General features: G+C 43.6%; 1 long non-coding RNA gene across 1 annotated transcript; it reads left to right on the forward strand.

Moving 5' to 3' along the window:
- The first annotated feature begins 7653 nt into the window (after positions 1–7653).
- Positions 7654–9107, forward strand: LOC123141460 (uncharacterized). Its single transcript, XR_006470303.1, has 2 exons — positions 7654–8118; positions 8726–9107. It is a non-coding gene; the product is annotated as an uncharacterized lncRNA (long non-coding RNA).
- The last annotated feature ends 2273 nt before the right edge of the window (positions 9108–11380 follow it).

The raw sequence follows: 11380 nt of genomic DNA on the forward strand, positions 1-11380 counted from the left end.
TATAGCATAATTAATGGATGAATGTACTTCAGAAACTAGTAAAAAAAGTTTTGAAATTAAATTCAAGTACATCATGTATTTATCTTTTTGGATTATACATAGTTTGAGTCAATGTTGTATGTGCTGCTTTAGTACTAGTTTAGTTTACTTTTGTTGAATAGAACAATACATACCAATCCTTCACCAAGTTCTTAGGGTTTTTTCTTATGAAAATAACATTAGACCAAATTCAGAAACTACTTCGCTACATCAAGTTCAGGAACATCTTTTTAATACATAGAGTACACAAACTACACTATTGGATCAAGATCAGAAACTACACTAGTACATCAACTTCAGAAATTAATCTTTTGCAAGATTTTTCAAATAGTAATCTAGTGCATCAGGTTAAAAAAATATTTATAGTGCATCTACTTGAGAAAATGAAGTAGTGCATCCACTTTCAGAAACCACAGTAGTACATCTAGTTGGGAAACAAGTTTGATGAGATTTTCGGGATATAGTACTAATTAAACATATGAACCAAACAGGGCAAATGAGTAGGATGGCTCACAATTTTGTGGCAGCTGCGATGTAGTACACCAGGCAGAGTTCCTCCATGCACAAATCTGGGGAGGTTCGTCTTCCCTGGTGGACTGCACACAAACGCCGACTATCCTACGATGCAAGCCGCCAGCCTTCCTCAAGAGCCTGGAGATCATCTCGGCGGCCTTGTCTGGTTCGCTGGTGCAGACGATCTCCAGCGTCTTCTTGCTATGGAGCTCAACCCCTGTGAGGGTTTTGGTGTACGTGCGCTTCTCGCCGAGGACGTGAACAACGTCGAGGTTGCTGCTCTTGTCGGACGTCTCGCCATGATGACACTTGGCGGACGGTTCCTCCGCCATTGCCCTCCTCCGGCGACTGTGGTCTTGGGAGAGAGAAGTTTCTGGTTTGCCTGCAGTGGATATGGAAGGGCCGATGGTGGTTCTGGGAATGAGGTGGAGATGGAAGAAAATGGGTTATTTGCAGTGCGTGGATGTGGGATGCGTGGGAGGCGGTTCGTCGGGAACATGGGTGTAGTGGTCGTGGGGTCGCCATTTGCACTCCCTTGTGGTAACCGCCCAGTGGGTGGCGCGGGCGGTGGCCTGGAAGAACCAACCGTCCAAGCCAATTTCTTTGCCAGGGTATTAATCTGGTCGCACTGAGTAGTCTTGCCAAGCTGTACTTATCAGTTGCTTATCCCACTTGCCCGTCTCAGGGTCGGTGATGATGGCATATTATGGTTGCACTGATCCGTCTTGTCAAGCTGTACTTATCAGCTGCTTATCCCCCTTGCACGTGTCAGGGTTGGTGATGATGGAGGTTTGTACTCCTCTACTGTGGTACTTGGACCGGTGATTGAAGTTACCAAATACTAGTCAGACTATGTGTGTCATGCTAATCTTTTTTAAAACAATTTTGTTTTTTTGAAAGGATTGTTTATATCAACATAATCTTTGAAAGTATTTTTACAGATAAATTAGTTTTTCATCAGTACAGGTGTATCATATTTGCACTTTCAATTTTTTCTGTTTGCTTGAGGTAATTATTTTTATGTACTAATGGACTTTCTGAACTAGGACTGGCAGAACCAGACATAGCTTGTTTTGACATAGCTTGTTTTTGAAACGATGTTTTTTGAGGTGTTCACGAATGTGTTTGGTTACCCTGCCTTGTACTGCCGAGTGAGAATTATCAGTACTGATGTACTATAAGAGTTTAAATTTTCCTTAACATAATTTTTGCTGAGTTATTGGTCGACAGTAGTGTTGGCGTTACATAAATCCAGATAAGTTTTTTCAAATATATTTGTGACTGCATTCAAAAGTATTATCAAATGGTTTACATAATAATGTCACTGGTCCAGTGGGCACAGATCACAAATTATATCTTGACTATAGTACTGATCGAGAAATCGGTGATAAAGCTAAATAAGTTTTGGTAACGACAGTGTTTCTGATATGTTTCCTCATTGTGTACCGAGGCAACTAAGGGTACGAGCTTATTTTTCAGTTGACGCAGCAACATAACCACTATGGATTCTTCAGTCTTGAGCTCCTCCTAACTGGCCCCGAATGTTGTCCCTTGCCGGTGCCCTTTCCTGGTTGAGCCTTGGCAGCTTTATCGTCAGTTTCAGTTTCTCCATCCCCAATACTGTCATCTTCATTGTCTTCGTTTGACTGGTCGTCATTCTCGTCAAACTCTTCTTCTTCATCCTCTTCCTTTGATTTTTTGGAATTCTGGACCTTGCCCCTGTTTCTGTTCAGCGCCACTGACCTCCTTGACCACTTTGCATGTGCGGGCATTATGTCCGTTAGTTCCCCACACTTGCGGCAAGTGTAGCTGTTACGTGTGTCGTCTCCATTGGTAGAAACCTGGGCGGCTCCAATCTGCTTCTGTAGCTTTTGCTTGTTGACAATGGCATTTGTGCGGAGTGGGCATGTGCGGTAATTATAATTGGTCACAACATTGCAGAATCCGCATGCCCTTATCCCGAGAGGTTTGTTGTTCGGGACAAATTCCACGCGCCTGATGGGGCGTGGCGGCTTTTTGGCTGCTGCTTTCGATGCTTGCGTCTTACTCTTCCTCCCCTTTGTGTTTGAGAATATGCGTGGTTTAATTACCCTTTCCTGCTGTTGCTGGTAGGATGCATGTTGCTGCTCTTGAGTTTGTACATGGGCGAGCTCTGGTTGTTGTTGCTCCTCTTCCTCGTTGTCGAATGGGTCAATAGCTCCTAGATGGTTCATCTCGGATAAGATTGTAGCAATATCCTACTCAATGGCTTCATTGTCCGCGAGACGTCCGCTTTTAGCAGAATGCATGGCGTCGAGTTCTTGTTCAAGTTTGTCCATGACGACCCGTGACCTCGCCATTTGCTCTTGGCTTCTCAAGCTTTTTCTATGCACCCTCATGTTCAGCTGCAGCAGTGAGCTTGCAATGCAGTATTGGGATGCCTTGTTTGACGCTACTGTCCTCAAGTCATTTCTGTTGAATGTTGGCTGGATGTTCGGGCGTTCGGTGTATCTCCCGAGGATGTATTTCACTAGAACGCTGGCAGCCTTAATTGTCTGCGTCATGCACAGGACATGCACACCGAAAATACCTGTATTTTTTTGGAAGAGGTGCATGTTTTTTTTTTCATTTCTTTCAAACAAAAACTTTGCGAAAATAAGTAGTACAGTATGTAACATCTTTTTTTAGTTCTCACCTGTGTGGTCCCATAGGTTGCACTCGTAGTTATATATTTCTCCCACGGGGTCTGCAACCACCTGGAACGCGTGCTGAGACCATGCAGACAGTTTTTGCGGGTTGTTGTAGCGCACGAGGTACTTTGTGGGCTCTTCCGTCTCTGTCGACGTGAAGAGTGTGCTCAGCTTTAGCCTTTTTCGGATCTCACTGTACACGGCTCGTGAGTAAAGCTTTGCCATCTGGGTGTCAAACCCATAGAAGGTCAGCGTGTTTTGTTCCGTCTGCCCATTCAAGAATGATGACCAAATTATTAGTTTTCTTGCAGCGAAAACTTGTCTAACTAATAAAGTTTTACTTTAGTAAGCATGTTATTTTGTGTTACGGCAGGTGATAGAGCTATACCCGGTTACCCATTGTCTCCTGGTTCTCTGTCTGCCTCCTGGTTTTGACGCAGGAGTTTACCTGGCTGACAAACCGGTGTAGGTTTTGTCTCTCACTTACAAAGTTCTTCTTGAGCACATAGTTCATGCTCTCACCTTGTTGTGTGGATGTCATTTTGGCGCAGAAAATTTCTTTGAAGTAGGCTGATATCCATCTCTCACGCTCGTTCCACATGGCCACCATCATGGCATCATCATGGAGGTTGTACTTATCCATGAGTCTTTTCCAGGCAACCTCAAACTCAGTTGGCATGAGGGGCCAGTTTAGGATTGATGTGAATTCATCCTTAAAGTCTTCGTCCAGGTTGTACAGGTATGCGAGGTGTCCCCTGTACTTCTTCATAATGTGCCAGGGACACAGCTTGTGTACTGTGTTCTTGAAAGTATCTGGGATCGCCAAAGCCATTGCCGGGCACTGGTCTGGTAATGAGAAAAGAGTCGTGGAGTTGTCAGCATATGGTAGTGCATATATACAAATAGAACTGACACAACATTTTTACTGTGTTATTTTCCTTTTGGGGGGGGTGGTGGTTGGGGGTGGTTTTGGCGGTTGTACCTGTGAGGATGCATGTAGGAGCCTTCCCTCTCATGCACCTTAAAATTGTGTTGAACAACCATCTGAATGAATCTGCATCCTCATCTCTTATCAAGGCGAAACCAAAGAATGTAGTTTGTAAGTGGTTGTTAGTACCCACAAACACCCCAAGTGGCATATGGTACTTGTTGGTCTCATATGTGGTGTCAAACGTTACGCAGTCACCAAAGTCCTGATACGCCCCTCGGCAGCTTGCGTTCGCCCAGAATATGTTCTTAACTCTGTCGGACTCATCAAGTTGCATGACACAGAAGAATTCCCTGTTTATATCTTTCATCTCCCTAAAGAAGTTGACAATCTTTAGGACATCGTCCACATCATTCATCCTTGAATTCTTTGCTTTGCTGCATATTAAAAGTGAACAGTCATTCAAAAATGCATGTTGAACTGGCGCCAGGTCATGCGTTGCGTAATATGTTTGTACTGACAGAGGAAAAAAGACGGAGGGGGTTTATGGGAGGAGAACAAGTTTTTACTTACATGTTAATCAGGTCTTTGGCATTCATTTCGAGGAAGTAGCTACCGGGGTCATCGCCGCCCAGTATGCTCATGATTTGTGTGTGTTCAATGCCTTTGAACTGCAGGTACTTGACGTACTCCAAGATTGTTTTGTCAAAGTTTTTGTGGGAGTGCAAGAAGACAAGCATTTGGGGGTGAGCTGTAGCCCGTGGTTATGTTCCCAGACTATCACTTTTATGACAAGTGTTCCATCCTTTTCCCTCTTCAGCCTCATTTAGCCCCGCAATTAGTCCTGGCTATAGTTTTGTTCCGCTGTCTATTTGCTTCTGACACCTTCGATTCATAGACTCCATAGCACGTGCAATAAAGGTAGACTCTGGTCTCAACCTTGGAGCCTTCCCTGACAGCAAACCCAGCGTGCTTTGCATAGACGTTGTAGAAGTCCTTTGCTTCTTTGAAAGTTTCAAAGCGCATCTCTAGGCTTGGCAGAACATAAGCTTGAATGTTAGGTGGCCGCACGCAACAGTGAGCAAACAAAAACGCAGTTATGAAAATGTTAGATGGGATGGTCAAAGTACCATGGTATGGACTGTGCTTGTATGTTTTTTTCTGAATGGATACTTACATGTGTATAGCTCTATGCTGCCTCTGGTGTTTGCTGTTCACCCTGGTGTATGGGCGCGGGTGGTGTCGCCCTTGGCACATGCAGCAATGCATCTCTTGGAGGGAGCAATGTCGATGAAGCTCTCCATCTCTCATTGTACGACCGTCTTCCCTTAGATTCGTTGTGAGGGTGCTCCTATGTATATATGGCTCATATCTTGTACTTTGCACCCTGCTAGAGTGGCCAAAATTTCTGTCTCTTTGGCCTGGTCTTCCCGTCGCAACCGCTTTTGCAGCACGAATGATTGATGTTGACAGAGCAACTGGTGGAAGCCTGTGTGTACTTGCCTTTCTGCATGCGTTAGGGAAGGAAAACATTTGTTGTTGGGGAATTTTTTTACCTTGTTGGAACCCAGCAGTGGCAAAGCTTGTAGTCGCAGATATCGGTGTTTGCTGCATAGAAGAACGTGTCCGTGCTTCTGATGATTTTGGTGTAGCTTGAAATCTGCCCGTATTGTTGAAGTATCCAGGTGCTATTTCTGGTGTTACCCAACCAGGCGGTGCCCCACATCTGCTTGGCTCATCAAACCTTCGCTGCGTGTGCCGCCTTGCATGTTTCTGCAATGACATTCAACAGTTTTGGGATTAATCTTTTCTTCATTTTCTTGTATACATGCTATGGGTAACATGTCGTGCACTGAAGGCAATGTACAAGTTGAACTTGCATCGCTGGGCATTATTAAACTTTGTTGTCTATTTTGTATCTGGTTTAGTTTCAGTCGAACTGATGAATGTACATGTTCAACACTGATGTACTGATTTTTAGCACTGCTTGTAAACTGAACATTGAACTTCATCTAGAAAGTTTTTTATCCTTTTCCCTATAACTGATGCATAAACATTTGGTGCGCTGCTTGCAAACTGAACATTGAACTTCATAGATGTATGGATATGCATATATATAAAACTGATGCATGTCTTTTTTTCATCTATAACTTATGCAACTACACTAGAAGTACTCCTAGTTTATGTATCATTGAACTTACTGTGTAACAAGTGTATATTTTTTAACAACATTCTTTTACTAGTTCGAACTGACGCAACTACACGACATGCACTATTAGAAATAACATCATACAACTTGCAGTGGTAGCTGAACCTTATATAAAGCCTAGTAGCTACTTGGACTGATGCATAAGTTTATGTTTTTTGGCTTGAACTGAAGCTAGCATATTAGAGGTACTGACAGTAACCTCGACATCCAAATTGTGCATCAAGTGGCAGGGGTGTAATGAACTGATGCAAGCATTTGCAATGTACTATCTGCTTCTGCATCATAGGAACATGTGTCACTGATGCAGCACACATGTAGTACTGATGAATCTGATAGTGTAACATGTAGGCAGAGCATAGTGTGTGCAATTTTTAAACTGAATCTTCTTCATAGCAGGACTGATGAACTGATGAACTAACACAAACATGGTATTTTTCTTCAGGCAAACCCAGACATGAAAACATTTTTTGAACCGATTCAATTTTTTAGGAAAATTAGTGTGGGAAGCAGACATCACCTCAAGTGGCATGTTCTTGGATCTGACTTCTCCTTCTTCCTCTCGTGGGCAGCGTACTGGCATGTTCTTGGGAGGCGGCTCCATTGATGCAGGCAAGGAGCATGGGGAGACGACAGCACTGCTACTTGTGGTGGAGGTCCGACGACGAGGTCCGAGGAGGCAGCTTCTGGCGGGGATCACGGGCCTGGCGAAGGAGCCCCGGCGAGGGAGGGAGGCTGCTGGCGGGGATCACGGGCCCGGCGAAGGAGCCCCGGCGAGGGAGGCTGCTGGCGGGGATCACGGCCCCGGCAAAGGAGCCCCGCGCGAGGGAGGGAGGCTGGAGGCGGGGATCACAGCCCCGCCAAAGGAGCCCTGGCGAAGGAAGGAGCAGGAGGCGGGGATCACGGTCCCGTCGTTGGATCCGTCACCGAGGAAGGGGATGGCGGCGGTGGATCCATCGCCGGCCAGTCACGGCGCCGCGGGCTCCCTGGCTCCGGCTACCACCGTCGCTCGCTCGCCCACGATGGCTGCCTTCGATGGAAGAAGGTGGGTTGGGTTCAGACTGGCTCGAGGGCATTCTACGTTGTAGGCACATCGCTCCTATATAGGGCCGGGGGATAACAAAATATTATTCTATTATTGGTAACAGAATAGTCCAGCCTATACATATATATAATATATATATATATATATATATATATATATATATATATATATATATATATATATATATATATAGAGTAGCACTATTCTAATCCTGAGATCAGAATAGTTATTTGGATCACGTCGGGCCTATACAGGGCCGATTAGGTTCTCCCGAACAAAAAAAACATCAGACCAACTGCTCCCCACACCTCGCACGATCTTCTCCTGATCCACCCCTCGAACTTCCAGATCCCGCCGCTGCCTCCTTCGCTTCCTCCACCATCCCCTGCCCCTCCGGCGCGCCACCCAACGCCCCCCCCCCCTCCTCCAGCGTGAGGCCTCCCCCGGCCCCTCTGGCACGCCGCCGCACCCCTCCGGCGCGAGGCCTCCCCCGCCCACTCCGGCGTGCCGCCGCCCCCGCCTCTCCGGTGCGCTGCCACCCCCGCCTCTCCGGTAGCCATCACCATTCCTCCTGCCGGACCCCGGCGGTCGAGGTTCGCATTTTCTACTGGATCCCGTTGAGGGAGCACCACGCGCCGTTCCTAGGGGTGCGCACCACCCCCGATGGAGCTCTGTCGCGACCCTCACAGCGACTCGTCGCCTCTCGCATCCGCTTCAGGTGCCGTTCCCCTACATGCCCCCCGGGACGGTCATAGGCTCATTGGCTCCTTTCTGGAGAACACGTACGTGGTCCAGTACAAACACATGAAAAAACTCCACCTACACACCTTTCCCTGCTGCGAATGTTAGGTAGATGGTGCCCTTGGATGCCAGCCTAGCCGATCCTGGAGTGTAACCTGAACGCGTCACATGCAGCCTAGTGAGTAGTTTCCACTGATCCTGTATAAGCAGCAAATCATCTTAGTTAAAGGCGATGAATGTGCTCCCTGATTGTGCTGTAGTGTACAAAGAGTAGATGACAATAAAGGTAGATTGCCATGGAAGTGGCGCAGGCTGTTGGCTAGGTCAGGAGCACACGCAATGTGAGACTGAGACCAAAAGTCTGGGCCTCAAACTTTCATCATTTATCTGCGATGATACCTTCATGCCACCTTGAGATTAGAACGGAAAAAGCTCCTTCACTTTCTGTTCCGATGATAATGACATGCTGATTAACAAATTGACAGCAAACTTTTATCCGTGTGGTGTTTGCTGGTGCAGCCATGAGTGTAGCGTAGCCCAGTGTCTTGTGGAGAAGAAAGCTGATTTGTTTCTTATGTTGGCAGGCGAAGCAGGTGCAGAAGTGCGTGGAGGCACTGGACGTGCTCAAGGTGTCGAACCCGCGGCTGCAGACGGTAGTGGTGACCACCAAATGGGAGACGTTCGACAACAGCCCCCCGGTCACCACCAAGTGGGAGATCTTCGACTGAATTAAGCAGCAGCAGCAGAGATTTTTCTTTATACAGAAGAGTGTCTATTTTCGTGCCGTCAGTTTTGGTGTCTTGTTCCTTGCCCATTATTCGTTTTTGTAATCGCGCTGAGCTGGTTTAGGTTAGTAGGTCGCAGGAGGACCCCGAATCCCACTGTTTGTAATCATCGTCGTCGTCGTCACACCCGCTCGATTGATGGATCTCACTCCAATAAACAGCAAAGCAGCACTGTTCTTTAGTGTGCTCCCGAAAGTGCATTGTGTACTGATGGTGTGGAGATTTGTGCGGGAAGCAATGGTTGATGGGTTTCACTCACAGATAAGCTAGCATATGGGATTATGTTACGCTCTTCGGAGCTACTAGCACCGTACTAGTGGCGACGCGTAAACTGTTTGTGAGAACTTTATGATCCACGTTCGCTTCAAAAATTTCACTCTGTTTTTTGAACTCTACGTAAGAACTCTATGCTCTTTCAAATGTGTGCATTTGTATTTGTGCAAACTCTATCCTCTTTCAATGCATTTGTATTTGTGCAAACTGCATGTAGCACACGAAGTGTATGTGTGTTGTTTGTGTGTAATCTTCTTGAATTATAATAGCATGCGAAGTTCATGTTTCAGAAATTCATAAGTTCACGTGGACCACATCCTGAAGAAATTCATCAATGAAAAAAAGTGACTGCCTAGGCCATTCCACCGACAGCAAAAAATGTCGTGATAAAAAAATAAAACAGCATAAAATATAACATAGTAAGTTCATAGAAATGGTGGAAAAACATAATTTTGTTTTGCAAGTTTAATCATTTCTAAAAAATACCTTGAAGTTCAAATTTAAATAATAGGGCGGTTTCAATGTTTATTACAAACCTGTAATTTTCCCCGTTACTATAGAATAAACCAAGAACTTCAAAAACTAAAAGTGGAGCAGTGCGAAATGTTTATAAAAAATGGTGTTTCTACATTTTACTAAAAAATTGGAGACGTTCACATTTAAAAAACATAGAAGTTCAAAATATTTATAAAAAACCAAGAAGGTCAAACTAAGAAAACCGAGCAGTTTAAAAAGTTTGTAAACATGGATCTGCCAGTGTTTTTTTAATCTAGAAGTTCAACTTTAAATACTTGAGCAGTTCGATATTTATTACATAACTAGGACTTTTCCTGTTACTAATGAATAACACCAAGAAATCCAAAATTAAAAATATATGAAGTTGTTCAATGTTTAGAAAAAACTCAGATTTTCCCCAATGCTAAAGATTAAAACCAAGAAAAAAAGGAGAGCGGTTCAATCTCTATAAAAACTCAGATATTTTCATGTAACCAAAAGAGAAGTTCAGATTGATTACTGCGAGAAGGTCACATACTACACGCCGTGCATTTGATATTAAAAAGAAGAATGAAAAAGCAAAGGCTGAAATTTTTGTTGCTAGAAGTTCAAGTGCTCGGCCAGAGAAAATTCAAAAATTCGTGTGACAGAGGTTGAATAAAAATACGTGACAGAAGTTCAAGGTGAAAACAGTGGGAAGTTCAACTACTACACGGAATGCGTTTCAGATAAGAATATAAGAATAGAGACCAAAATGCTTAAAAGGTTTGTTGAAAGAAGTTCAAGTGCTCTGTCTGGGGAAGTTCAAAAATTCTTGCGAGAGAGGTTCACCTTGTATTTCCATGTTCAAAAACACAAAAAGAAATTGTGTTCTAATTCTCTCAATCCAAAAAGAAGTTTTAGTTATTATTTGGGAGTAATGTGATTTCTGAAAAAATCAAATTATAAAAATGGAAAAAGTTCATGTACTACATGGTGTGTGTTTAATATGAGAAAAATGAATTAAAAGGCAAGGTCCAAATTTTTAAAGAAAACTCAGATTTTCCTCGTTATAGAAAACTCAGATTTTCCTCGTTATTAAAGAATGGAAACAATGAGTTCAAAAATAAAATAACAAGAAGTTCAACTTTTAAAAATAGAGCGCTTCAAAATTTCATAAAAAAGATTAGGAAATAAAACCAGGAAGTCCATATTAAAAAGATGGAGAAGTTCGATGATTATAGAAAACTCAGATTATCCTCCTTATTAAAGAATGGAAACAAGAAGTTCAAAAATAAAATAAAAAGAAGTTCAACTTTTAAAAATAGAGCTCTTCAAAGTTTCATAAAAAAAGGATTAAGAAATTCAGATTAATATTCATAAAGAACTCAGATATTTTCACGTAACCGATAGAAGTTCAAATTGATAACTTCCAGAAGTTCACATACTGCACACCACGGTGTGCATTTTGTATTAAAAAGGGAATAAAAAAGCAAAGATTAAAAGTTTTGTTGTTATAAGTTCAAGTCCTCGGTCGGAGAAAGTTAAAAGAATTATTGTGAGAGAGGTTTGTACAAAAGGAATATCATTTGTGTAACACTGACGAAGGGATGAGAAAATTCAAACGAAAATACGTCACAGAAGTTCAACGTGAAAACAGCAGGAAGTTCAACTACTACAGTGAATGAATTTCAAATTAAAAACTTT

Source organism: Triticum aestivum, chromosome 6D (assembly GCF_018294505.1).
Source record: "Triticum aestivum cultivar Chinese Spring chromosome 6D, IWGSC CS RefSeq v2.1, whole genome shotgun sequence".
NCBI classification, from domain to species: Eukaryota; Viridiplantae; Streptophyta; class Magnoliopsida; order Poales; family Poaceae; genus Triticum; species Triticum aestivum.